This window comes from Lissotriton vulgaris, chromosome 4_1 (genome assembly GCF_964263255.1).
Source record: "Lissotriton vulgaris chromosome 4_1, aLisVul1.2, whole genome shotgun sequence".
Lineage (NCBI taxonomy): Eukaryota > Metazoa > Chordata > Amphibia > Caudata > Salamandridae > Lissotriton > Lissotriton vulgaris.
The window spans coordinates 1,032,332,652-1,032,358,677 of NC_141691.1; positions in this window are offsets into that span (position 1 = coordinate 1,032,332,652).

Here is a 26,026-nt window from a genome sequence, read left to right on the forward strand (position 1 = left end):
CATCGCGGCCCCCGCAACCGGGAGCACCCCCTCGTCCTTTGATTGCACGCCTTCTCCACTACAAGGATCGTGACACTGTGCTAAGAGCGGCTAGAGAGAAGGCACCAATACGCTTTGAGGACAAAAATATCTCGGTGTACCCCGACTTCACGCCCACAGTACAACGAGCCAGGTCCACTTTCATGGGAGTGAAACGCAAATTGAGAGACAGAGATATGAAATATGCGCTTTTGTTCCCCACAAGACTCAAGATACTGCATGGCAACAAATCTCACTTCTTCGACTCGCCGGAGGAGGCGGAGAATGGATGGAGGTCACACTAACCCCGCCAACCTCGCAAGACCCATTTGCAGACAATCGCAGTGACGGACGCCGGAACCCATCGGACCGGAGGGACACCACTTCCAACACCGGACATTCCCCCTCAGCAGGGGCACCGACGAAAGCTCAACCTACAGGAGATCGGACAGCAGGTCAGTCGTCACCATTGATGCGGCTAACGGAGGAGGCGCTAGCCGCACACGACGCGGGAGCAACCGGAGACAGGATCACCGTTACCACCGACAACCACACTGAGGAATCCGCATCGGTGGACAGCCTGCAACTGTTCCCTAAGATCACAGCCCAGATGGCAGCAGAGTTCTGATCGGCAGCACGCTTGATCCTCTCTGGGTGGTAACGTATAACTGATCCCCTTCTTCATATACGGTGGGTTGCACGAGGGAAATTAAGTAGGAGGAACCTGTTCAGTTTAGTTTGTGTAAGCCAAACACAACACCGTAGCGCAGCACCCTTGGATTACAGACTCACGAGTGCTCCTCAATTTCCCCCTCTTCGGGTTGCACGAGGGCCCACTTTGTGGAGGGCTACCATGCCATCGTAGGCCATTAAGAGACAGGCATCGGTGGTCTACTACCCCCCGTATGCACATGGACCTAACAGACTTGTGCCCACGTTGGGCACCTTGGTTCGGCTCCCGAGCCCGTTGGCCTGGGGACCTTATTGTTAAGGGGTTACATGTTCGCAAGACACTCCTACCTTGTAGCAAGACAGATCTGGCATGGTCACCCATGTGCTCCGCTCTACTGCTCCACACAGCTGGTCATGGGGCCTCTTAATGTTTACCAATTGTGTACCTGGAACGTGCGGGGCATGGGCTCGGTTCACAAACGCCACAGAATTCTAGCCCAACTCAACCGCAGAGGGATACAGATAGCTTGCCTACAAGAGACACACTTGAACAGTGCTGAAAATGTGAAATTACGCAAAAAATGGAGAGGGCAGCTCTTCGCTACCTCCTATTCCGCGTTCTCTAGGGGGCGGCTATTTGGCTTCGCAACTCTGTTCCCTTCAAGATGTTAGAGCAGAGAATTGATAAGGAGGGACGATATGTGTTTATAAGGGGTTTATTGGACGAGGATGCCATTGTACTTGGTTGTGTGTACTCACCAAACACAGGTCAGTCTGAGTTTTTGATAACTGTAAACGGGATCCTTGCAGATTGGGCCGATCATCACTGGATAATTGGGGGGGATTTCAATGCTGTTCTTGATGTTGCACTGGATAGGTCACACCCCCCCTTGCAGGCCACTGAAAGCAGGAAGCAGGCAGACGCTCTGGCACAATGGGCTGAGGGGTGGGATATGGCAGACGCATGGCGCAGCACGCATACACAAGAAAGGGAATATACCTTTTTTTCCCCACCTCACCAGCTCCACACCAGAATCGACCATGTATTCTGCTCCCGCTCCCTAACAGATTCGATTGTTCAGACCCAACACATGGGAAACACCCTGTCAGACCACAACCCCGTTGAGCTCACTTGGCAGTGGGGCAGACTGCTGACCCCCATCCCGACTTGGAGACTACCCACAGATCTACTTGAGGACACGGTCTTCCGGTCATCCCTGTCCGACACTATTGAAGCCTACTTCACCATGAACACGAACACAGCCAGCACCCTTCAGATAGAATCGGACACTTTCAAAGTCGGTCTCAGGGGGGAAGCGATGGCCACTCGAGTGGGCAGGAGGCGGGAGGTAATTGGTAATTTGAAGGAAGTGGAGGGTACAGTAGCATCACTGGAGAGTGAAGCCGCAGGCACGAATGCACACTTCACACCGCTACAGGACACTCACATAAAACATGCAGAGCTACTAGAAGACCTGAGGCTATTAGACTATAGAGAATACACGAATAGGCAGCATACGCAAGCAGATAGAGCTGGCCCCCTACTGGCCCATCTTATACGTGACTCCCCAGTCTGCCACCCGATTTTGGAAATGCTGGATCAAACGGGGAAGTTGACCTCAACCCAAGTAGGGATCAATACTGCATTCAAAGACTACTACACCACACTGTACAGCCCCCCCCGACCCCTCTCAGAGGGCGCCTTCGAGGACTTCATGAGGGATTTGGGCCTACCCGACTCACTGACAGGCAATGCAAAGACCTGAAGCGCAACATTTTGGTGGCGTAGATTAGGCAGGCAATACGAGCTCTCCCGAAGAGCAAGGCCCCCGGAACGGATGGCCTACCGGCCGAATTCTATGCAACTTTCCTTGATCTCCTAGCCCCACGATTACACACTATCTACTTGGAAGCATTACGGACAGCCTCCCTACCACAATCATCCATGCAGGCGTTAATCACATCCCTCCTAAAACCAGGCAAAGACGGACTGCAGCTGGTCGACTACAGACCCCTGTCCCTCCTCAACACCGATTACAAGATTTTGAGCAAGGTACTGGTGACGAGACTAGCGCAATACATACCACAGCTGATACATCCCGACCAATGTGGTTTTGTGCCGGGCCGCAGCACGGCCATGAATCTTAGGCGCTTGGCCCAGCTGATGCTCGGAAACCAGGCGGGCGCGGGCTCAGAGGGCTGCATCTCGCTGGATCTGAAACAAGCGTTCGATTCCCTTAGATGGGACTACATGCTCGCCACACTTTTGAAATTTGGGATACCACCCGAATACATTGCCTGGGTCAAGCTGCTATACACCCACCCCACGGCTAGGGTGCATACCTCCAGGCACATTTCAGGACCCATAGCTATAGCGAGGGGCACCCGACAGGGCTGCCCACTCTCCCCGCTCCTATTTATCCTTGCCCTCGAACCACTGCTCTGTAAACTTAGGACAGCAGCCCCCCGCTGTGGTATTCAGAGGCACGGGATGGTACACGTTGTGTCCGCTTACGCTGATGATATCATTTTATATCTTCAGGACCTGCGGGGCAACCTGGGCCCTATACCCCAAATGTTTGAGGACTTCAAGTCGATCTCAGGCCTCACCATAAGCAAACCTAAGTCTTACGGATTCACCTTTAGGGATGCGGGCTTGTCCACTCCCCTACCCTTCGCCCAGCACGAATTTCAGATGGCGGGAACCACCTTCTGATACCTCGGGATACACATCTACAGGGAAGCTGACATGATGATAGATGGCAATCTTGGGAGGGCCATAAGAGCGCTGAAATCGCAAATTCAATTCTGGCTATCACTGCCCCTTTCGGTAGCCGGCAGAGTGGCCATCTCTAAAATGGTGATGCTTCCCCGCCTCATTTACTACTTCACCAACCTACCATTCCTGATCCCTGCAGCGACCTTTAGAACTCTCGACACACTACTCACGGAACTTGTGTGGGGGTCTGGGCGCAGGCGCATAGGCCTCGCTAAACTACAGCTCCCCTCTGGATCCGGTGGCATTGGACTGCCGGACTTTAGGGCTTACAACTACGCGTGCCAGCTGCAATGGCTGGCCTACTGGGTAGCAGGTCGCAACCTTCACGAGATCAACATGACGGGGGATGATCATGCCAACAGGGGAATACACACATTGCTTTTACCCCAATCGGATTTCCCGGGAGATGCCCCACCGCTTCTCCGGCTGGCAGTGTCATACTGGCAGAAGGCATTGAAGTACACGTCCCCCACCACATCTTACGCCCCTACGATTCCGCTTTTAGGTATCCCACTAGAATCAGGAACACTTACGACAAACAAACTGATGTCCTGGCATGACACCGGAGAGTCAACATAGATGAGAGCAGAGGTACTGCTCGCGATTTCGAGGTGTGCACACTTTTCTGTGGACCAAAAACGGTCCTATTCTTTAAATCATCATTGTTCAATAAAGAAATCCATGCAAATCCTTTTATTATACCATCTTGCTGTTCAATTTTTAATGATAGTTTCTCATTAAACTCGTTTTCCAAATATTAGCAGATTTCATTTTTTAACGCATTTCACATTAACCCAATGCATTTCGGGTACAGATGGACCCTTCGTCGGGGGTCTCTATGGAAAGATCAAAAAACATTTTTGAGCCCAAAGCTATGTTCATCATTATATACAACGTAATCACTTAAAAGTAAAACAGTATCACAAGTCACATGAAACAAACGTGATTATCCATCTGAGATTCAAAAAATGTCAATTTCATGTAATAAATATGCACACTGTCTCAGCGATACTCAAAAGGTTACACTCTCGACTTTGCCTAAAGAAATCTTTACCAACATAATCTCTATACAATGAGTGACGATGCATTTGTACATTACACAGTTGGTTATAAAGCGGAACGACTAGCGTTCCGTGTCAGTTACTCACTAAAATGCTGTCTTTCAAACCGCTTCTCTTTTCCTCCAATGACTGCCAGGTTAAGATCAAGAGAATTGGTAAACATTGGCTACAACAAACAGAAAAAAGTGTGCAACTGGTGGAAATTAAAAGATTTAATGACGCCGGAGAGTTTCATGTAGGTGACCTGTTTGCTGAGGGGCGCCTACTGTCCTTTGAAGACTTCAGAGTCATGGTGTTCCTGGGGGCTCATTCCTTCTGCACGCAGGCCTTCGCCATTATATAACACATAAGTGGGCACCTGAGGGGCAAGAGCCACATATAAACCCCTTGATAACAATGCACTACCTCATGGGAACGGGCGGCCACCTGTCTAAATGGCTCACTGCTAGCATCAAAACAGGGAGGGCGATCCCTCTGTCGCCTCTCAGGGCGAAATGGGAAGGAGATATTGGGAGACCGCTGAGAGACAAAGAATGGGAGCGTGTCCACCAGTTTCCCAAGAAGGTAGCTAGGAACCCCAAGTTTAAGTTTATTCAGCTGATGCTGCTACATAGAGCCTACCTGACCCCACACCGCATACACATGATGTTCCCTGATGCAGAGAGCAGGTGCCCCCGGTGCGACACTGACGACGCATCACTAATACATATGCTATGGCAATGCCACAAACTGGGTTACTACTGGACCACTATCAATGACATGCTTGAGGGAACTGGCACCCTGCCCCAACCACTCACACTAGAATATACATTATTAGGGCTGGGACCATCGGCACGTACAAGAAGCGTAGCAACACGTTTTACTGACATGGCCCTATTGCTAGCGAAACGAGCAATCACAATGAGGTGGAAGTCATCTAGGCCCCCTGACCCCGATCTATGGAAAGCGGAGGTAATACGGTGGGGCAAGGCGGAATGCGAAGCACTACAGCGGGAGGAACGCAGAGGCCTCAGGAAAACACTGATTTCGCTGGATTGGTTTGCCATTGTGGGAATGTTCGAAGCTGGGGATGATGGGGATGATGGGGACACAAATGACTCGTTACACATGTGATGAACACGCACAACCTTCCTTGACATTTCATGTACCGTCACGGACTGTGGTGCACTGAGTGATGGTACGAGAAACCCTGTGCTATCATTGACTCTACCCCTGCCTGACTGTGTGTATGGACTCTACTGCATTGTACGGTGACATGGGTGATTCAGATGTAAATCCTACGATTATACGCATGCTAAAGGAGTGTCGGGAGGGATGGGATTCCTGAGGGTAGGGGGAGGGTTTTGGAACAGTAAGGGATTGTTATGGTTATGGAAAAAACAAAATCAGTAATACTATGTACCTATACATTCTGGGCAAGCAGATGCAAGTAACATCCTGATTATTGCTGCGCTCACATCTGTATGTGTTTGCTCCGATTACTATGCTAATAAACAGATTTAAAAAAAAAAAAAGCTTTACAGAAACACACAGTCACTGGATGATGTCATCAGTGATGTCATTTGAGATGTCATCAGTGATGTCATCAGTGATGTCATTTGAGATGTCATCAGTGATGTCATCAGTGATGTCACTGACCATGTCATGAATGATGTAATATGTGATATCATTAGCAGTGGATTGGGGGTGCGCGAAATATAGTTAGTACAACTAACTATATAGGAGCAATTTCAATGGTTTTTTAAATGCTAATTCCTAACTATATAAAGCCTGAAACCTATGGTTTTTCAAGTGAATTTGCAAGGTTTTTGCTAATTCCTAACTATATAAGGCCTGAAACCTATGTTTTTTTAAGTGAATATATATATATATATATATATATATATATTACCTACTGGCGGTCGCTAGTAGGTAGTTATAGTTAGGACGTATATATATATATATATATATATATTCCTCTCCTTCCTGCTTCTCCAGGCACGGCACGCAGGACACAAAGACCACCACACAGTTCATCCAGTACCACAGGTCAGTTTATTATCGCCCTAGTTCTCCCTCTGGCATGACGCGTTTCGGGTATGGACTACCCTTGATCACATAACGCAACACTGATTAAAGAGACCTTTAAATACTCATTTTTTTCTCTTTGCTAAGCGCACCACGTGATTCATAAAAAGTGAAGATATACTTAAAGTGTAAGGTGAGTGGCTCTCCCATTTTTGTAAATACAGCACATATGGATGATTAAATATTACGATCAAATGTACAGCAACTGTTTGCATATAATTATAACTGCATTAATGCATATGCGATAAAACATGGACTGGAATTGTGCAAGTTTACAAGTACAAATTACTGCGGCATAAGTTCTATCAATCTATACAATTGGAATAATTAAATAGTTTTCAATAAGTTATACATTTATCCATATTTACACATATCCTCATTGTACAAAAAATATATCTATGTACATATATATATGTATATATAACTCCATCTCCTATATTTTGTAATGTATATATTTACATATAATACAAATGAGAATAAAAATAAAAACATGTTCTTGCAGCTTGAATGCTGTCATTATGTGTAAAACTATGCCATTATGTAAACCATGAATATTTTCACTTTACCAGCTCCTATGTTACCAAGTACATAAATAAAGCCATTGTGCAAATTATCTGCCTGAATGCAGACGCATATGTGCAACTACGCTTACTGTGCAAAATTGATCTTATATTGTAAGTCCAAGTGCTGTAAACATTACTGAATAGAATTCATATTGTACCCATGACAACTGAGCCCAGTTGTCAAGAGGAGCTCACTCAAGATATTATATATAAACAAAGTGCTAAAGGCTTAATGAATAAAAAATGAGAAAATGCAAAAAAAGGATTTTTTTGCATTCAATAATGTGATTATATTTACAGTAAAGCTATATGCAGAGTTAGTAATCTCATTGTGACGATAGTCCTATCTTAATAAAAACGGTATAAGACAATGTCATATGTAAATCATTTACAATATTCACAGAGAGTATATTTCTTCTGTTCAATTTACTTTCATATGGACGGTATCATCATTATATTCAAGTCCATCAAGTACACCACGTTTAACAGGTATATCCATTCAGTTGCAGGGCATTGTATACATCTTTTCCTTTTTATTCAGATCCTATTTCCTATTTTGTTCAGATCTTCAGAAGTTTCTAAAGAAAGAGGGAAACAGAAATGAACAGGTTGATCTAAAGAAATGTATGTAAGTCCTCCGTGTTGTTCAGACCATGGGGAAACTTACAGTTGAGATTTAAGATGTATTTGGTCTCTAACTGTCTCAAAAGGGTTTCCCTGTTACCTTCCTTTTTTAGGCATCGGAACATGATCAATCACGAAATACTTTAAGCAGTTAATGTCCTTATTGTGCACGGACTTGCACTACAGGGATGCACTGCTTGCTTTACTAATGGTCTGCGAGCCCCCCCACCCTACAGGGCATGACATTAAAGAATGGAGGCAGTGGAGCCCACTGGGGGAGTGAACTGTGTCAGTCAATGGTGGCGTATTTTGAAGGACTGGGCTATTTTAAGGCCCAGCAGTGCCAAAGGACAACACCTGAAACCTTCGTGGGTTACCCGTTCCGGCATACAAATCACAGAGACACGGGTCACTTCCTTCGGCGTCAAAGATCAGCGTTTATTTACTGCAGTGATACAGATATCGATAGAAGTAAAACAGAGTGTAGGTTCTGAGAGTCTGCTTCGAATTGCAAAAGTGGATCGCTCCTTTTATACACATTTTCGTGATTGCACAACATAACGAACAAAAGGTTACAACTCAGTTCCCACAGTAAACTTCATAAGGATTGCATTCATGTTTTCAGAAGCCCGGAACATAATTACAGTAACATTGACGGTTCCCAACTGTAAAAGTACGCTATCCCACCATTAGGCACATTCCATTCTAGTTGTAAACAAGATAAGAGAAGGGACAGGAACAGGTGCAAGGAAGACAAAGACAGACAACAGATTGAAAAGAGTGTGGGGGCAATATCGGAAGCATGATCGCAGGATCAAAGGATTCGAGCCTAGCGCATGCAAGGCTGAAACAATAGACCGGCACGGCAAGATGAGCCCCGAGCGGAGCCATCTGCTTCTGCCGTGTCATTCCCCTAGTCATAAAGGCACACTCAAAGGAATATGCATCTTCCACAAGAGCTTGGGAATCCCAGGGTCACGAAGCGGACATTGTCTGTTCGCCGGCTACGTGAGGGCAAGAAACAAAATGGATGCCGTATCTAAAATGGAACCCGAGGGTTCAGATGGAGAAACCCGTAAATAAGACGAACCCTTCCAAGTAGTGTAGCGAAAACGCATACATCTACTAAACTCGTCATTTGCGGTTCGTAGATACCAAACTCGTCCATATCCGAACAAGCCCAAAACGTCGTTACGATTCTCACAGAACCTCAGACGCTCCTTTTTCCCTCATGTAGGCAAGCACTAGTCGATATCAGAATCAATATCGATATTCATCAGATCGTTTAGATGTTGCTGGAACATTATTCTGTCCATCAATGTCTCTTTGGTAACAGATGGCCTTCTTATACACGTTGTAGCACAAAGGCCACATAAGGCAGGACCACACTGCACGCAAAGACAACATGTAAACAGAAACATCACAACAACCCCAACAATCATCAGAATTTTCCAACCCCAAGTCGACATCAGACCCCAAAACCATCCTAGAAGCGTCCAATCATCTTCGTCCACGTGTATGGACTCGGAGATTTTATGCAACTTCGAGATGGCTTGATAAACAGTTGGAGCGTTATCAGGTATGAAAATACAGCAGCTTGAATGGATCACCTTGCACACACCACCTCTATCTGCGAGTACAACGTCTAGAACCATACGGTTCTGTAACATCATAAGTCTATCCGCTTGAAGCTTTGCTGTCAGGTTACCAAGGGCACTTGCAGTTATGTTAGCAGTCGATTCTACCACACGAGTAAACAGTCTCAGGTTCCTACTATTAACCATAGGTCTCCAAAATGGTAGGAAACCCTTAAAGAAGTCTCCTGCTTCTTGACCGGCAGTGTCCTCTTTGCTAATAACGCCTCTCACAACTCTGGTCTTGTGATAGTCTGAGGCAATTGTGAAAGTCGGTGGCAAAAGATTTGCGATATAACAGGTGCCCGAGAAGTCACGGGGCAACCACGTATAAGCGCGATCATAACACACAAAATAGGTACCCTTGGCAGTCAGAAATACAGGGGAAGAGAGCATCAGTAAAACGTACGTCTCAGTACAAGCACTCTTCCCAAGCTGAGCTCTCAGATTTCGACCAAGACCTTGCAGGCAGAAATGACCGAGGTGGGGTACGATCCAGATCGGAGACGAGCTCTTAAGCTGTCTATCACCCACTGACATACTATACTCGGCCTCACTCAGATCCCTGTAGGCTCGCACCTCTTCCTCTGGAATAAGCGATGCATCAAAAATATCTCTATCCAAATCAGCAATCGCTATCGCCAAAGACTTGTGGTACGGGCCAGAACCAAGGTCTGTGGAGCGTGGCTCTCGACGGGGGTAGGAATCTAGTGCACTAGGGAACATGGTTTGGAATGCTCGAGCTGATCCCTGGGAGCTGTAGGGAAGAACCAAATACGGAATACCCTTATCCATGGTATGTGACATTAACCCACACACCCAGCAGTTGGTAGTGTTCATCACCAACTGATGCTGATGCAGAAGTTGGACAAAGGAATTGTTCATAAATTCCGCACGTCTAACCTGTTCATGTTGGGGCAGAAGATGAAAGGAATGTGGAGAAATAGTGGGAACAGAATTCAGATCATGAGAAGGAGAAGTAGGTGAAGTGGAAGGCAATAGCAACTGAATCCCAAAATACACTCCACCCACCAGTAGCATAGAAACAGTTAGGAACAACATAAAAACCTGAAACAAAAAACATTTTGTTCGCAAAATCTTATGCAATTTGGATCTTTGCGCCAACATCCTCTCTATTTCCAACAGCTTAGAGAACTCCATCCTCTAAAGACCGTCCGTAACATTCTTGACGCACCTTGTTCTGAGTAGCGATTATCAATTACCAGGAGTTCCCAGAAATCGACAAAAGTAACAGGCCTAGTGTCAGAAACCTGCTAAACAGAAGTAGGTATCCGCACGGCCCTACGGCCAACCCAGATGGTAGGTTTTAATCAATATAGCATTCAGTTTTAATATAAGTCTCCTAGCTGCACAGAAGAGGAACACACGTGATTTATAAAAAGAACTCGAAATCGGGAAAAAAAAATGCAAATGTCCACAATGTTCATAGCAACAGTGAGGGAGTAATGTGAATTCAAAAACAAAAGGGAATTTTTTATTAGTCCTTAATCACACGATCGAAGAAAATATCGACATTTTCCAGGTCGAGTTTGCTCTTCAAACAACGGTTCAGATGGCAAAACAGTGTTCGATTGTTCAGGTGACAGTTCAGAACTTGAATTCTCCAATGCTGAAGACGAAGGCACAGTTCCAGATGATTCAACAGGTGTATCTGACTGAACTGAATCGTTCTCTACAAGTTGAGCATCACTAAATGGCACGTAGTGTGGAATGGCATCAGTTTCAGTCGGGGCAAATCCTTTCTTTATCCAATTATCTGCTGGCAATGGAAGCGGGACTTTCTTCGTGTGGGTGGCATGCACCCAGTGCTTCCTGCCGTCCAGCCGAACTGCAGTCCTCGTTGCCAGCAAGACTTGGTAGGGTCCCACGAACCTTGGCTCAAGATTACGTTTTCTCCCAAAATTGCGGGTTACCACCTAGTCGCCAGGTTGGAGCCGATGACCAGGACCCTCTGTTTGTGCCGGTAGAGCCTCAAAAACCTGTTGATGAATCAAACTCAATTTAGCAGTCAGATCATAAAGATAGTCAATCAACATTGGATATTCAAGTCAGTCAAACTCCTTAGGCCTCGGAACTCCCCAAATGTTCGCAGGACGGCCGAACACAATCTCATATGGGCTAAGCCCTACTCGAGAGTGCACAGTCGCCCTGGTTGACAAGAGAGCTAAAGGCAATGCATCAGGCCATGATAAACCAGTCGTTGCTTGAATTTTGGCAAGTTTCAGTTTCAGAGTACCATTATACCCTTCCACCAAACCCGCCGACTGAGGATGGTTAGCACTATGAAATTTTTGGCGAATACCCAGACCCTTACACACACTCTTCATCACACTTCCCACAAACTCACTTCCAATATCCGACCATACAATCCGTGGCATGCCGTACCTGGGGAAATATTCCTTGAGTAGAACTTTTGCTGTGGACAGGGCAGTATTATCCTTAAGAGGGTAGGCCTCAATCCATCTGGAGAACGCACAAACCACAACCAAGACATATTTTAGATTATTGCATCTCTCCATATGGATGAAGTCCAACTGGATAACTTCAAAGGGACATGTAGGAGGGGCAAAATGACCAGGTGGAGTGGGGGTGCCCTTGCCAGGATTATGCATCAAGCATACCATACAGGTCTTAACCACTCTCTCAGCACATTTAGCAATCCCATCATTCTTCCATTCAGGAGACAACAACTTACATATACCTTTCGCGCTAATATGTGACATGCCGTGGACCATAGTAACAACGGCAAGCACATATGCATCCGGTAACATCCATCTCTGATATTCTGACAAGTCAACCCAACATCCATTCATGTCTAACTTCCCCGTGCTTTCTTTCCACTTAGTCTTTTCAGTCTCGGTAGCCTCATTCTGAATCACTTTCACACTCTCAACTGTGTCCTCACACATACCAGTCTCCGCCGGCCATCTAACTGAACTCGTAACATACATTCGATTCGTCAGATTCTTGGCCGTTTCCTTAGCAATCTCATCTGCAAACGCATTACCACGACCAACATCATCTGTAATTTTTCGATGCGCGCTGCATTTAATGATTGCCACTTGCTTAGGCAATGTAAGTGCATCTAGAAGATCGTTCACGAGCTGTCCGTGTTGGATCTTCGTGCCATGCGACGTCATGAATCCTCTTTCTCTCCACAATCGACCAAAACTATGCGCTACGCCAAATGCATACTGACTGTCGGTAAACACATTCACTCGCTTTCCTTTAGACAAAACGCACGCTCTCGTCAAAGCAATCAACTCTGCCGCTTGCGCCGAATTCTGACTCAATCTCGCAGTTTCCACAACCGTACTCAATGTCACTACAGCATACGCAGTCATCACATTCAGCAACTTGAAGCATGAACCATCTACATACAAAGTACCATCAGGATCTACCAATGGAGTGTTTTTCAGGTCGATACGACCCTTCGTCTCTTCTTCAGTTCTTAAGTAACAGTCATGTGGTGCTACATCACCTGATTCCATATTAATCGGCAACAATGTCGCTGGGTTCAACACATTACAACGTTTTATCTGTATATGACTTGCCAAAAGCCTCAACTCATAACCGGACAACCTTGCGCTCGTCAAATGTTGAGTCTTCATTCGATTCAAGAGAGTGTCAACTGCATGCGGAACCATCACTGTAAGCATATTATCCATGACCAGACCTGCGGACTGTCGAATGGACACCGCAGCTGCCGCTGTCGCTCTTAGACAACTCGGCAATGCTCTAGCTACTGGGTCTAAAGTCGAGGAAAAATATGCACAGGGACGCTGTTTGCCGCCAAATTGTTGCGTCAAAATACTCAACGCACAACCTTCTCTCTCGTGAACGTATAGTGTAAACGGCTTACTGTAATCAGGAGTACCTAACACAGGAGCCGAACACAACGCATCACGCAAATCAGAAAAACTTTTCTGACACTGTTCAGTCCATGGCAAAGGAGTCGGAACATCCTTGAATGTAAGAGCTAACAATGGCTTCGCTAACAATGAAAAATTTGGAATCCATTGTCTGCAGTATGACGTAATACCTAGAAAGGCACGTACATCTCTCTGAGTTGTTGGCACAGTCATTTAAGCAATCGCTACAATTCTTTCTGGGCTCAACCTTCTTCCCTCTTTTGACAATAAGTGACCTAAATAGGTTACTTCTTGACAACAATACTGAAGCTTAGAAGATGACACCTTGTGATGTAAGTCACATAAATGCTTTAACAATGATACTGTAGCAGTTTTGCAAATTTGCTCAGTGTCGGCAGCCACTAACAGATCATCAACGTATTGAATCAGGGCCGCACCAGCAGGTAACACAAATGCATCTAGTTGACTCTTAAGGGCTTGACTGTAGATCGATGGACTCTCACAGTAGCCCTGTGGTGCGCGTTTAAACCTTAAACTGCGACCACCTAATGAGAAGCCGAATAGATCTCTGCTTTCCTCAGCAATCGGAATACTAAAGAAAGCATTCTTTAGGTCGATCACCGAAAACCAGGAGGCGGAGGCTGGAATCAGGGTCAGCAAAGCCGTAATGTCAGGCACCACTGGAAACTGTGGAATCACGATTTTATTCACTTCTCTCAAATCAATTACAAAACGGTACACAGGAGGCTTGGATGGGTCAGTTCGTTTTAGAATAGGTAACACCGGACTATTACACACATTTCCCCGAGTTTCTTCAATGACATCTTTCTCGATCAAGTCATAAATGATCGCTAATAGTGCTCGCTAGCCATCAAGAGAGATACGATACTGGGGGATACGCGGTAATCTCGCATGTGATTTCAATTGGACTACATAAGGCGGTATGTCCAGTAGGCCCACATCATTGGGACCTGTTGCCCATAAAGACTCAGGAAGGGAACTCAATTCCGGCGGGAGCTTATCAGTTGACAAGTACATAGGAGAGATCACTCTCTGACCTAATGTAAGCTCCACTCCCGTAGGAGAGCAATACAGAGTCGCATATAACCGCTTCATCAAATCCAGACCCAAGAGATTCTCACCACAACCAGTAGTTAAAATCAAAGGAGCTTCTAGCTCACGTGGCCCGATCGTAAGGGACAAAGGGCTAGAAACTGGATTGCTAACCGGGGCGCCCGAGAATCCAACGGAAACATTCGTTAAGCCAGACAAAGGTGCGCCAGGGAGTTTTGAATGCATGATGGAACTTTTTGCTGCACCAGTGTCCAACAGAAAAGGCTCAACTACGCCTGATGTGGCAACTGCGACGTAAGGCCCTCTCTGATCACCCGGAACTGATACTACTCCCTCTCTTTGTCTACGGCTGTCCTAGTAATTGTCGTCTGCACCAATCTCATGCTCAGCATAATAGTCATCCACATGATACTGTGCAGATATACCAGACGATTGATTTCGCTGATCAAAACAATTGTTCGCATCCGATGAAGGAGCAGAACGCTCATTTTGATTTTGAGAGGTGCCACGACCTCTGCCTCGAGATGCTTGCTGATGACCACCACGGCCTCTTCGAACCAAAACACCATTCGTTCGGTCACGTAAAACAGGGCAATTAAACTTTAAATGGCCCTCACCCCTACAATATGCACACTGATTATACCCAAGCATAGATCTGGATGCAGAGGAGTCAGAACGTGACTGCATCCTAGAAGACTGCGCCTGTGGTCGATACTGCTGTTGCGAGTCATTCTGATTCGAGCGTGGAGGATACGCTTGCTGCAACAAGACCTTAGTTTTTATCTCCTTCGTTTTCTTGTCTGCACGATCATTCTCTTCTTTTTCCCTATTCTCGTAATATTGAGCCGTTGCTAATATTTGAGCCGTGGTTGAAACAGCCCATGCACTTTCAGAATTTTTCAATTTATTGCATAACTCAGGTAACAGATTTAACACAAACTTTTCGACGAACAATCGCTGACCTCCCTCAGTGCTCATGTCCTGACCACTATGATCGATAAATGCCTCCTCAAACCTAGTAAAGAAATCAGAGACACTCTTGTCTTTCTTTTGTTTGCAAGCAGACAATTTATCCCAGTTCACCCTCATCGCTGGCATGAGTGTTTTCATGAGCGTAATGATTCTTTGGGGCAGATCCGTAATTAGCTGTTCAGGCTTAGCCTCACCAACTTGCCGTCCGTCTGTCGCTACAAGAGCAGCCCAATCACCACCTAACTCAGCTGCATGATTCTCTTGACGAATCTTCGCCCAGATCGGTTGCGGTACCACATTACCAAACAACATGTCGATATCAACAAGGTTCATAATAGAAGCATCCACTAATTGGGATAACTCCTTATAATAACCTGCCGGATTCTTCCGCGGGTCAGGCAAGGATTGTTTCACCTGCAAAACTTCTGATCGCTTCCATGGGAGGTGTTTCCAAACTCTCTGGAAGTGTGGCAAAATTGGAGGATTGACAGTAGCATCACCTGGCATCCACACTGGAGGAACTTCTCGCATAGAATACTGACCAGATTTCGCTTTCGGATCATCGGAGTCATCGTCAAACGACACTCGAGAAGGCACTGTAGACCTAAAAGCTAACAAACGCTCTAATGCACGTCGTACATCACCACCTACAATCATGCCGTTCGAAAACTGATTCTGAAGTTCAGTTATATCGGGCGGTACGTTATCTAGGTCATCATTATCCCACTCTTCTCTCAATGATTTCCACATCTCTTCGAACACGAATCTCTGCGTGGGCTCATTAAACTGAGAGAACGTATCGAAAACTATGCGCAAAGTGTACTTAGCAGGGTGTCTAATCCACCTGCGTGCCATAGTCACTAACGTCGCACTCTCCCGACCACCTGGAATTTGACTGCGTCTCTGAGAAATGTCAGAGGCATCGGACTCAAGTAATGATCCGAAAAGTGGAGAATAGAGATTAGCAACAGAATTAGGTATACGGTTACGAACAGAAGGAGAAGAGGAGAGAAGTACAGGAGCAACAATATGAGGACTGAACGTAGGAGCAGTAGGAGTAGCCAAGACGACAGGAGTAGTAGTAACAATAGGCTGAGAAGGTACAGGCAAAGGAGCAGTAGGAAGAAGAGGAGGTAAAGGAGTAGGGCCCACTTGAGGAACAAGGGGATTCGGAGGAACAGGACCAGCTACAGGCTGACCAGCAGCCGCCGGAACAACAGGCGGAAGAACAGGGGGAACTATAGGAGCTGTAGTACCCTGTACATAAGGAGGTGGTGACTTTAATAAATAAGATAACAAAGGATCCTCTTTCGATTCTTCTCCCTTCTTATCAGAACTTGATGGTAAAGCCGTATAACATTTATCCACCGCCATGCGATGCAGTCTGGTAGAAACTTCCTTTTCCTTTTCTGCTTTATCTCGCTGATACTGGTCTGCACCTTGCATCATCGTAATGATACCATCTCTCTTACTTTTCTTTATCTGCTTGATTTCTTTCTGTCTGGCCTCTTTGCGCCATAACCGAAAAGAATCAAACATTGCTGGCCTAGCTTTCTTTTTAAACAATTTTGCTTCGAGATTATCTAAAATCTCAGTTTCAAAACTACCATGAGGTGGCCAACTAAGGACACCATCGTTTCTCGTATAACGGATCCAACATTCATTATATACAATGGGGCCCACTCCATGTCGCCTATAGAGCTCATAAATCGGAGTTCCAACTGGAGGTATCGGACACGAGTCCTCCAACCGGGAATCCATGCTGCAACATTTAAGGAAACCAAACAAAATACTACGGCCATCCATCGTGCACACTAACCGAGTTTCAAACTTCAAGGGTTATCGAATTACGATATCCTCGCAAAAATACGAAACCCTCGGTTTTTGGCAATTGCAATTGTCAAAGAAAAACCCAAAAAGAGAACCAACAACTAAGGACCACAAATGCAATGGAACCATGCAATCAACCAAGTTTCGACAACAACAACCAAGTTTCAAGGTACAAAGCAACAAATGTCCCAAAAAGGAACCAAAGAATTAACCTACAGACTGGGAGCGACCCACAAATACTTAACTGAAAGAACAATGGCTTCACCAGGAAGGCCCGTCTATCGTCTCGCCGTACAAAGGACTACGCCAGGCGCCAAAACAGGTCGACAGTCAGGGCATCAGTCCGTCGCAGCCGCCAGGAAGCGGGAATCTTCGCAGGAAAAATCTTCGGACCACTTATTTCGACAACAGGATCGATGAAGCGAGGTGCACCTTCCCTCGGAGATTTCACACGAAGTTCCTCACGATCGTCAGGCTTTGGACCGGTACCGCTGATGTCGCCCCACGTTGGGCGCCAACTGAAGGACTGGGCTATTTTAAGGCCCAGCTGTGCCAGGGGACAACACCTGAAACCTTCGTGGGTTACCCGTTCCGGCGTACAAATCACAGAGACACGGGTCACTTCCTTCAGCGTCAAAGATCAGCGTTTATTTACTACAGGGATACAGAAATCGCTAGAAGTACAACAGAGTGTAGGTTCTGAGAGTCTGCTTCGAATTGCAAAAGTGGATCGCTCCTTTTATACACATTTTCGTCATTGCACAACATAACCAACAGAAGGTTACAACTCAGTTCCCACAGTAAACTTCAAAAGGATTGCATTCATGTTTTCAGAAGCCCGAAACATAATTACAGTAACATTGCCGGTTCCCAACTGTAAAAGTACGCTATCCCACCATTAGGCACATTCCATTCTAGTTGTAAACAAGATAAGAGAAGGGACAGGGACAGGTGCAAGGAAGACAAAGACAGACAACAGATTGAAAAGAGTGTGGGGGCAATATTGGAAGCATGATCGCAGGATCAAAGGATTCAAGCCTAGCGCATGCAAGGCTGAAACAATAGACTGGCACGGCAAGATGAGCCCCGAGCGGAGCCATCTGCTTCTGCCGTGTCATTCCCCTAGTCATAAAGGCACACTCAAAGGAAAATGCATCTTCCACAAGAGCTTGGGAATCCCAGGGTCACGAAGCGGACATTTTCTGTTCGCCGGCTACGTGAGGGCAAGAAACAAAATGGATGCCGTATCTAAAATGGAACCCGAGGGTTCAGATGGAGAAACCCATAAATAAGACGAACCCTTCCAAGTAGTGTAGCGAAAACGCGTACACCTACTAAACTCTTCATTTGCGGTTCGTAGATACCAAACTCGTCCATATCTGAACAAGCCCAAAACTTTGTTACGATTCTCACAGAACCTCAATTTTGAACTGCAATAACCAGAATGCCACTGTGCGCCCATTTAAGGCGGGACTGTTAATTGGAATAAAATGTGTTCTTCTAAATCCGCTTCCTTTCTTCCACCTGCCAATGATCAAGAGCGTGAAGCTCGAAACACGTATGGCGCTTTGAGAGGGTTGCTACCGGCTGTAAGCAAGCTACCTGCTGTGCTGTGAGCGCTGATCCTTCGTGTGTGGTGATCTCTAGAGGGCGACTCTTTGGTGTTTGATACATATATATATGCACTGATGTATTTAAGACCCTTGTTAATTTCAATGTACGTCATGTGATCAAGCCTCGTTTGAGGTGAAACGCGTTATGGCGGATGGCTGGTGAAACACTTGAATAAATCACCGAAAATATTGCACCTAATCTGGGCTCACTCTCGTTATTCCATTGGACTGTAGAAAGGAATGGCGTTTTGTTCATATATATATATATATATATATATGTATATACGTCCTAACTATAACTACCTACTAGCGACCGCCAGTAGGTAATATATATATATATATATATATATATATATATTCACTTAAAAAACCATATATATATATATATATATTGATTCCCAAAGTGCCCAAAGCAACGGGAGAGCACTCGACTGTGACCTGCCATCCAGCATTCTGATGCTTCCTTCCTGTTTGCTCCAACTTTGTTATCGTGCCGACGCGTTTCGAGGCCATTAGCCTCTCCTGGGCTGCTGGGGAAATCAAACAGAGACTCGCATTAGCCATTTACGTCATTCTTTATTGCATGCTCGCCCAATGGGCGTGTGTTCACAGGGATCTTTCTCACTGCATGCTGGATGTTGTTGTTCCCATAATGCGAGCGTTATTGTTCAATGTTCAATTCCTTATTAAAAAGCAATGTTTTTATCTTTAAGTAGGTGTTGGAGCAACACCGAAGGCTTGGTTCCGCATTTGGGTCACAGTGCTTTCAATGTCTCGAACAGTTCGAAACCACAGCCTCTGACAGCAGGGATTGGCTTGTTCCCCCACTGACGATGGTTCTCTCCCCACGGCAGGACGGCCGTGCAAATATTGATTCCCAAAGTGCCCAAAGCAACGGGAGAGCACTCGACTGTGACCTGCCATCCAGCATTCAGATGCTTCCTTCCTGTTTGCTCCAACTTTGTTATCGTGCGGACGCGTTTCGAGGCCATTAGCCTCTTCTTCCTGGGCTGCTGGGGAAATCAAACAGAGACTCGCATTAGCCATTTACGTCATTCTTTATTGCATGCTCGCCCAATGGGCATGTGTTCACAGGGATCTTTCTCACTGCATGCTGGATGTTGTTGTTCCCATAATGCGAGCGTTATTGTTCAATGTTCATTTCCTTATTAAAAAGCAATGTTTTTATCCTTAAGTAGGTGTCGGAGCAACACCGAAGGCTTGGTTCCGCATTTGGGTCACAGTGCTTTCAATGTCTCGAACAGTTCGAAACCACAGCCTCTGACAGCAGGGATTGGCTTGTTCCCCCACTGACGATGGTTCTCTCCCCACGGCAGGACTGCCGTGCAAATATTGATTCCCTAAGTGCCCAAAGCAACGGGAGAGCACTCAACTGTGACCTGCCATCCAGCATTCTGATGCTTCCTTCCTGTTTTCTCCAACTTTGTTATCGTGCCGATGCGTTTCGAGGTCATTAGCCTCTTCTTTCTGGGCTGCTGGGGAAATCAAACAGAGACTCGCATTAGCCATTTACGTCATTCTTTATTGCATGCTCGCCCAATGGGCGTGTGTTCACAGGGATCTTTCTCACTGCATGCTGGATGTTGTTGTTCCCATAATGCGAGCGTTATTGTTCAATGTTCATTTCCTTATTAAAAAGCAATGTTTTTATCCTTAAGTAGGTGTCGGAGCAACACCGAAGGCTTGGTTCCGCATTTGGGTCACAGTGCTTTCAATGTCTCGAACAGTTCGAAACCACAGCCTCTGACAGCAGGGATTGGCTTGTTCCCCCACTGACGATGGTTCTCTCCCCACGGCAGGACTGCCGTGCAAATATTGATTCCCAAAGTGCCCAAAGCAATGGGAGAGCACTCAACTGTGACCTGCCATCCAGCATTCTGATGCTTCCTTCCTGTTTGCTCCAACTTTGTTATCGTGCCGACGCGTTTCGAGGCCATTAGCCTCTTCTTTCTGGGCTGCTGGGGAAATCAAACAGAGACTCGCATTAGCCATTTACGTCATTCTTTATTGCATGCTCGCCCAATGGGCGTGTGTTCACAGGGATCTTTCTCACTGCATGCTGGATGTTGTTGTTCCCATAATGCGAGCGTTATTGTTCAATGTTCATTTCCTTATTAAAAAGCAATGTTTTTATCCTTAAGTAGGTGTCGGAGCAACACCGAAGGCTTGGTTCCGCATTTGGGTCACAGTGCTTTCAATGTCTCGAACAGTTCGAAACCACAGCCTCTGACAGCAGGGATTGGCTTGTTCCCCCACTGACGATGGTTCTCTCCCCACGGCAGGACGGCCGTGCAAATATTGATTCCCAAAGTGCCCAAAGCAACGGGAGAGCACTCGACTGTGACCTGCCATCCAGCATTCTGATGCTTCCTTCCTGTTTGCTCCAACTTTGTTATCGTGCCGACGCGTTTCGAGGCCATTAGCCTCTTCTTCCTGGGCTGCTGGGGAAATCAAACAGAGACTCGCATTAGCCATTTACGTCATTCTTTATTGCATGCTCGCCCAATGGGCGTGTGTTCACAGGGATCTTTCTCACTGCATGCTGGATGTTGTTGTTCCCATAATGCGAGCGTTATTGTTCAATGTTCATTTCCTTATTAAAAAGCAATGTTTTTATCCTTAAGTAGGTGTCGGAGCAACACCGAAGACTTCATCCGCATTTGGGTCACAGTGCTAATGGCCTCGAAACGCGTCGGCACGATAACAAAGTTGGAGCAAACAGGAAGGAAGCATCAGAATGCTGGATGGCAGGTCACAGTTGAGTGCTCTCCCGTTGCTTTGGGCACTTTGGGAATCAATATATATATATATATATATATATAATCCAAATGCCCGACAGCTTTCCAGAGGGCACACGGCAATGCTTCTGCCACTAGGCATTAGTTTTTCAGCTTGCAGTGAAAGTTCCGATAATTCATTCTTTAAAAGCCGGCGCGTTTCAAGGCTGAGTTGCCTCTTCTTCTTGGGCTGCTGATCAGAACGTTACATCAAAGGCTCAAATTACCCTGTTTCCGACTTATGAAGGATTGTCACGGCCCCCAGTGGGCGTTGTATCTTGCCAAGGAGCGTCACAGCCCCCAGTGGGCGTTGTTTATTGCCGGTCTCTGTTTTGGTGCCTTGTGGGAAGGGTAGTCCTACATGTGAGTGAGATTAAAATCCATTAGTGGGATTGATGCACATTCCTTATTCAAACCATTTTTGGACCTCTAGTTGGGTTCAGAACTGTCTGCTCGCTTAGTTTGAAAGGAAGCGTTGCGCTAAATTGGCGTAGGTTCGTGCTACTCCACGGCCTCGCTACAGTATTGCGATGGTGCTCATCTGTACGGCAGGGCAGCCGTGATTGTAATTTTATAATCCAAATGCTCGAAAGCTTTCCAGAGGGCACACGGCAATGCCTCCGCCACTAGGCATTAGTTTTTCAGCTTGCAATGAAGGTTCCGATAATTCATTCTTTAAAAGCCAACGCGTTTCAAGGCTGAGTTGCCTCTTCTTCTTGGGCTGTTGGTCAGAACGTTACATCAAAGGCTCACATGACCCTGTTTCCGACTTATCAAGGAGTGTCATGGCCCCCAGTGGGCGTTGTTTCTTGCCAAGGAGCGTCACAGCCCCCAGTGGGCTCAGGGTCAAGGCTGATTTTCATATAGCCATTGTCTGACCTAGGGTGGTGTGGAGTGCAAAAAAAGATAGATTTAGACCCAGATCTTTGTACTGGGGTGAATGTAAGACATTGTTCTGTATTCTGTGAATATGACCGTCTACGTCTGTGAGAAGATCTGTCAGAGGAGGAATTAGGAAGGGAAAATCGTAAGTTAGTTCCAGAACTGTTGGGAACCACGCTTGAGATGGCCAGAAGGGAGTTATTAGGACAATTGAGGATTGTTCCTGTCTCAGTTTCTGAAGAAGTCTCTGAATCATTGCGAAAGGAGGGAAGGCATAAGCGTTGATCCCTTTCCAAGATTGGAGAAAAGCATTCACTGCTAGAGCACCAGGATCGGGCATCCAGCTGAAATAGGAAACCAATTGGGTCGTTAACCTGCTTGCAAATAGGTCTATTTGGAATGGACCCCAGAAATGATTGAGTGAGTTGAAAACAGAAATGTCTTCAGCCTGGATAGCTTGACTCCAGTGATGTGGAGTGCCTGGGATTCTTGTCTGAGCATACCCAGCCCAGTCGGGGTGAAAATTTCAAAAAACACAGTTGATGGACAGAATGCAGAACAATGTCTTACATTCACCCCCAGTACAAAGATCTGGGCCTAAATCCATCGGTTTTTTGCACTCCACACCACCCTAGGTCCGACAATGGCTATATGCAAATCAGCCTTGACCCTGTGCCTCGTGGGAACAGTCCAGCCCGAACTACCAAGCCATGTCTTTCCTAGACCGGAATCAAGCATCCAAGGACCAATTTCTGGCTATCAGCCTTCTTCAGCCTGGATAGCTTGACTCCATTGATGTGGAGTGCCTGGGACTCACGTCTGAGCATACCCAGCCCACTCGGGGTGAAAATTGCAAAAAACACAGTTGATGGACAGAATGCAGAACAATGTCTTACATTCACCCCAGTACAAAGATCTGGGCCTAAATCCATCGTTGTTTTGCACTCCACACAACCCTAGGTCAGACAATGGCTATATGCAAATCAGCCTTGACCCTGTGCCTCATGGGAACAGTCCAGCCCGAACTACCAAGCCATGTCTTTCCTAGACCGGAATCAAGCATCCAAGGATCGGTTTCTGGCTATCCGCCTTCTTCAGCCTGGATAGCTTGAATCCAGTGATGTGGAGTGCCTGGGACTCACGTCTGAGCATACCCAGCCCACTACGGGGTGAAAATTGCAAAAAACACAGTTGATGGACAGAATACAGAACAATGTCTTACATTCACCCCAGTACAAAGATCTGGGTCTAAATCTATCTTTTTTTGCACTCCACACCACCCTAGGTCAGACAATGGCTATATGAAAATTGCGATTCTCCTATTAACATGACCAGAGAATCTGGATTTCATTAAAGACACGGAGGCTAACATTATGCTTACAACTTTTAATGCAGACCCAAGCAGCCGCATATGTCACAAAGTAAAAGTTCTATACTAGAACACAACAGACCAAACAATAGCAGTAATCACTAGGCAATCAGCCTCTTTTAAATGTGGAGCAAAGGAAGTCCAAGGAGCATCCACGAAGTACAGCTTGAATGAAGATAGAAGAACTTGAAAATCCGAAAAACAGGAAGCAAATCCAAAGGATGTAGAACAGGAGCCATAAAGTAAACTCATGAGAGGTTATCTGAAAAGAAGAAAGGTATAAATGAATTCAGAAATATGAACAATTAAATGCAGTAAGTCATAGAGCAATTGAAGGTAAAACCTGTAAAAGGGATAAAGCAAGCATGTGAGTATAACATAAGAATGAAATACAAATGCAATAGAAAATGAATTAAATACAACCATGAAATTAAACACAACCACCCAAGGGATGGGTGGGAGGGATAATGTTAGCCTCCGTGTCTTTAATGAAATCCAGATTCTCTGGTCATGTTAATAGGAGAATCGCAATTTCATTACAAGACCGGAGGCTACCATTATGCTTGTTGGTAGTCATGTAAAACAGCATCAGACATATGAGTAATACGTTTGCAATAATGATGAGCAAAGGTCCTAGAATTTGACCAATCAGCAGATTTAAGAATGTCTTCTAACTTACCACCACACCAGAAAGACTTACTTGCCATAGCACCTCTAATGGAATGTGGTTTAAAAAGATCCAGATTGACGCCAGCAAGTCCCATAACAATTTTAACCCATCTTGCTATAGAACTGGAAGAAATACCTTTATGAGGTTTAACAAAGGAGATAAGTAATTGATCAACACCCAGAGGACGAAGAGAATTCATCCTTAAATCATATTCTTTCATGCAGTGAACAACGCAAAGTTTATTACACATGTCAAAACGTGGATAAAAGATACTATCAGACATAGTGTTGGTTCTCCTATGTAGTTCAAATTTGACCCCAAACATATCATAGCACCTATATGAAATGTCAAGAGCCCTAACATCAGAAACTCTTCTACATGAAATTAAACAAAGAAGAGTTGCCAATTTCAAAGAGAGATTCTTTCTACTTAAAAGAGAGTTCTCAGGCCAGGAGCAGAAAAGGTCAAGGACTAATTTAACATCCCAAAGAGATTGATATCTTGGTTTGGGAGGTCTTCTGATTCTTACACTTTTAAGAATTCTACAAATAATAGGATTCTTACCTACCGTCTTATTGTTGACAAGGGAATGACCAGCAGAAATTGCAGACCTATAGCAGTTGATAGATCTGTAACTCAGACCTCTATCAAATTGTTCTCCCAGAAAATTAACTATATCAACGATAGGTGCCTCCACGGGATCCAGGTGCCTTTCCAAGCACCAACGTAACCATATCTTCCAGATGTTGTTGTACCGGTAATGTGTACCGGGAGCCCAAGATTCTCCGAGGAGAGTAGAAGCTGTTGACGAAAGTCCTGCGAGATGGTTAGATCTCCTGACACCTTCCAGGCAAGAAGGTTCAAACTCCCTGTCTGAACGAGAGGGTGAATACGACCGTCTACGTCTGTAAGGAGGTCTAAGAGTGAGGGAATCAGGAACGGTAGATCGTAAGTTAGTTCCAGAGTAGAGGGAAACCATGCCTGGGACGGCCAAAACGGAGTTATCAGAATTATTGAGGAGCGTTGTTGTCTCACTTTTTGAAGTACTCTCTGGATCATTGCAAAAGGAGGGAAAGCATAACCGATGATCCCTTCCCAGGATTGGAGAAAGGCGTTCACCGCTAGAGCACCCGGATCGGGCATCCAGCTGTAATAATTTTCCAGTTGGAAAGTTAGTCTGCTGGCAAAAAGGTCTATTTGGAAAGGACCCCAGAAGTGATTGAGGGAATTGAAGACAGAAGTGTTGAGTTTCCAATCGCTGTAATCTATGAGGAACCTCGAGTTCCAATCTGCACAGAGGTTGGATTTCCCTGGAAGGTATTCTGCTCTGAGAGAGATCTTGTGTTCCAGACAGAATATCCAAAGTTTCTTGGCTAGGTTTGACAGATCTTCCGATTTGGTGCCACCTAAGCGGTTTATGTAGGCAACTGCGGACATGTTGTCCATTTTCAGAATGACTGATCTGCCTTGAAGATAGTGTTTGAAACTCATTAGAGCATATAGCCCT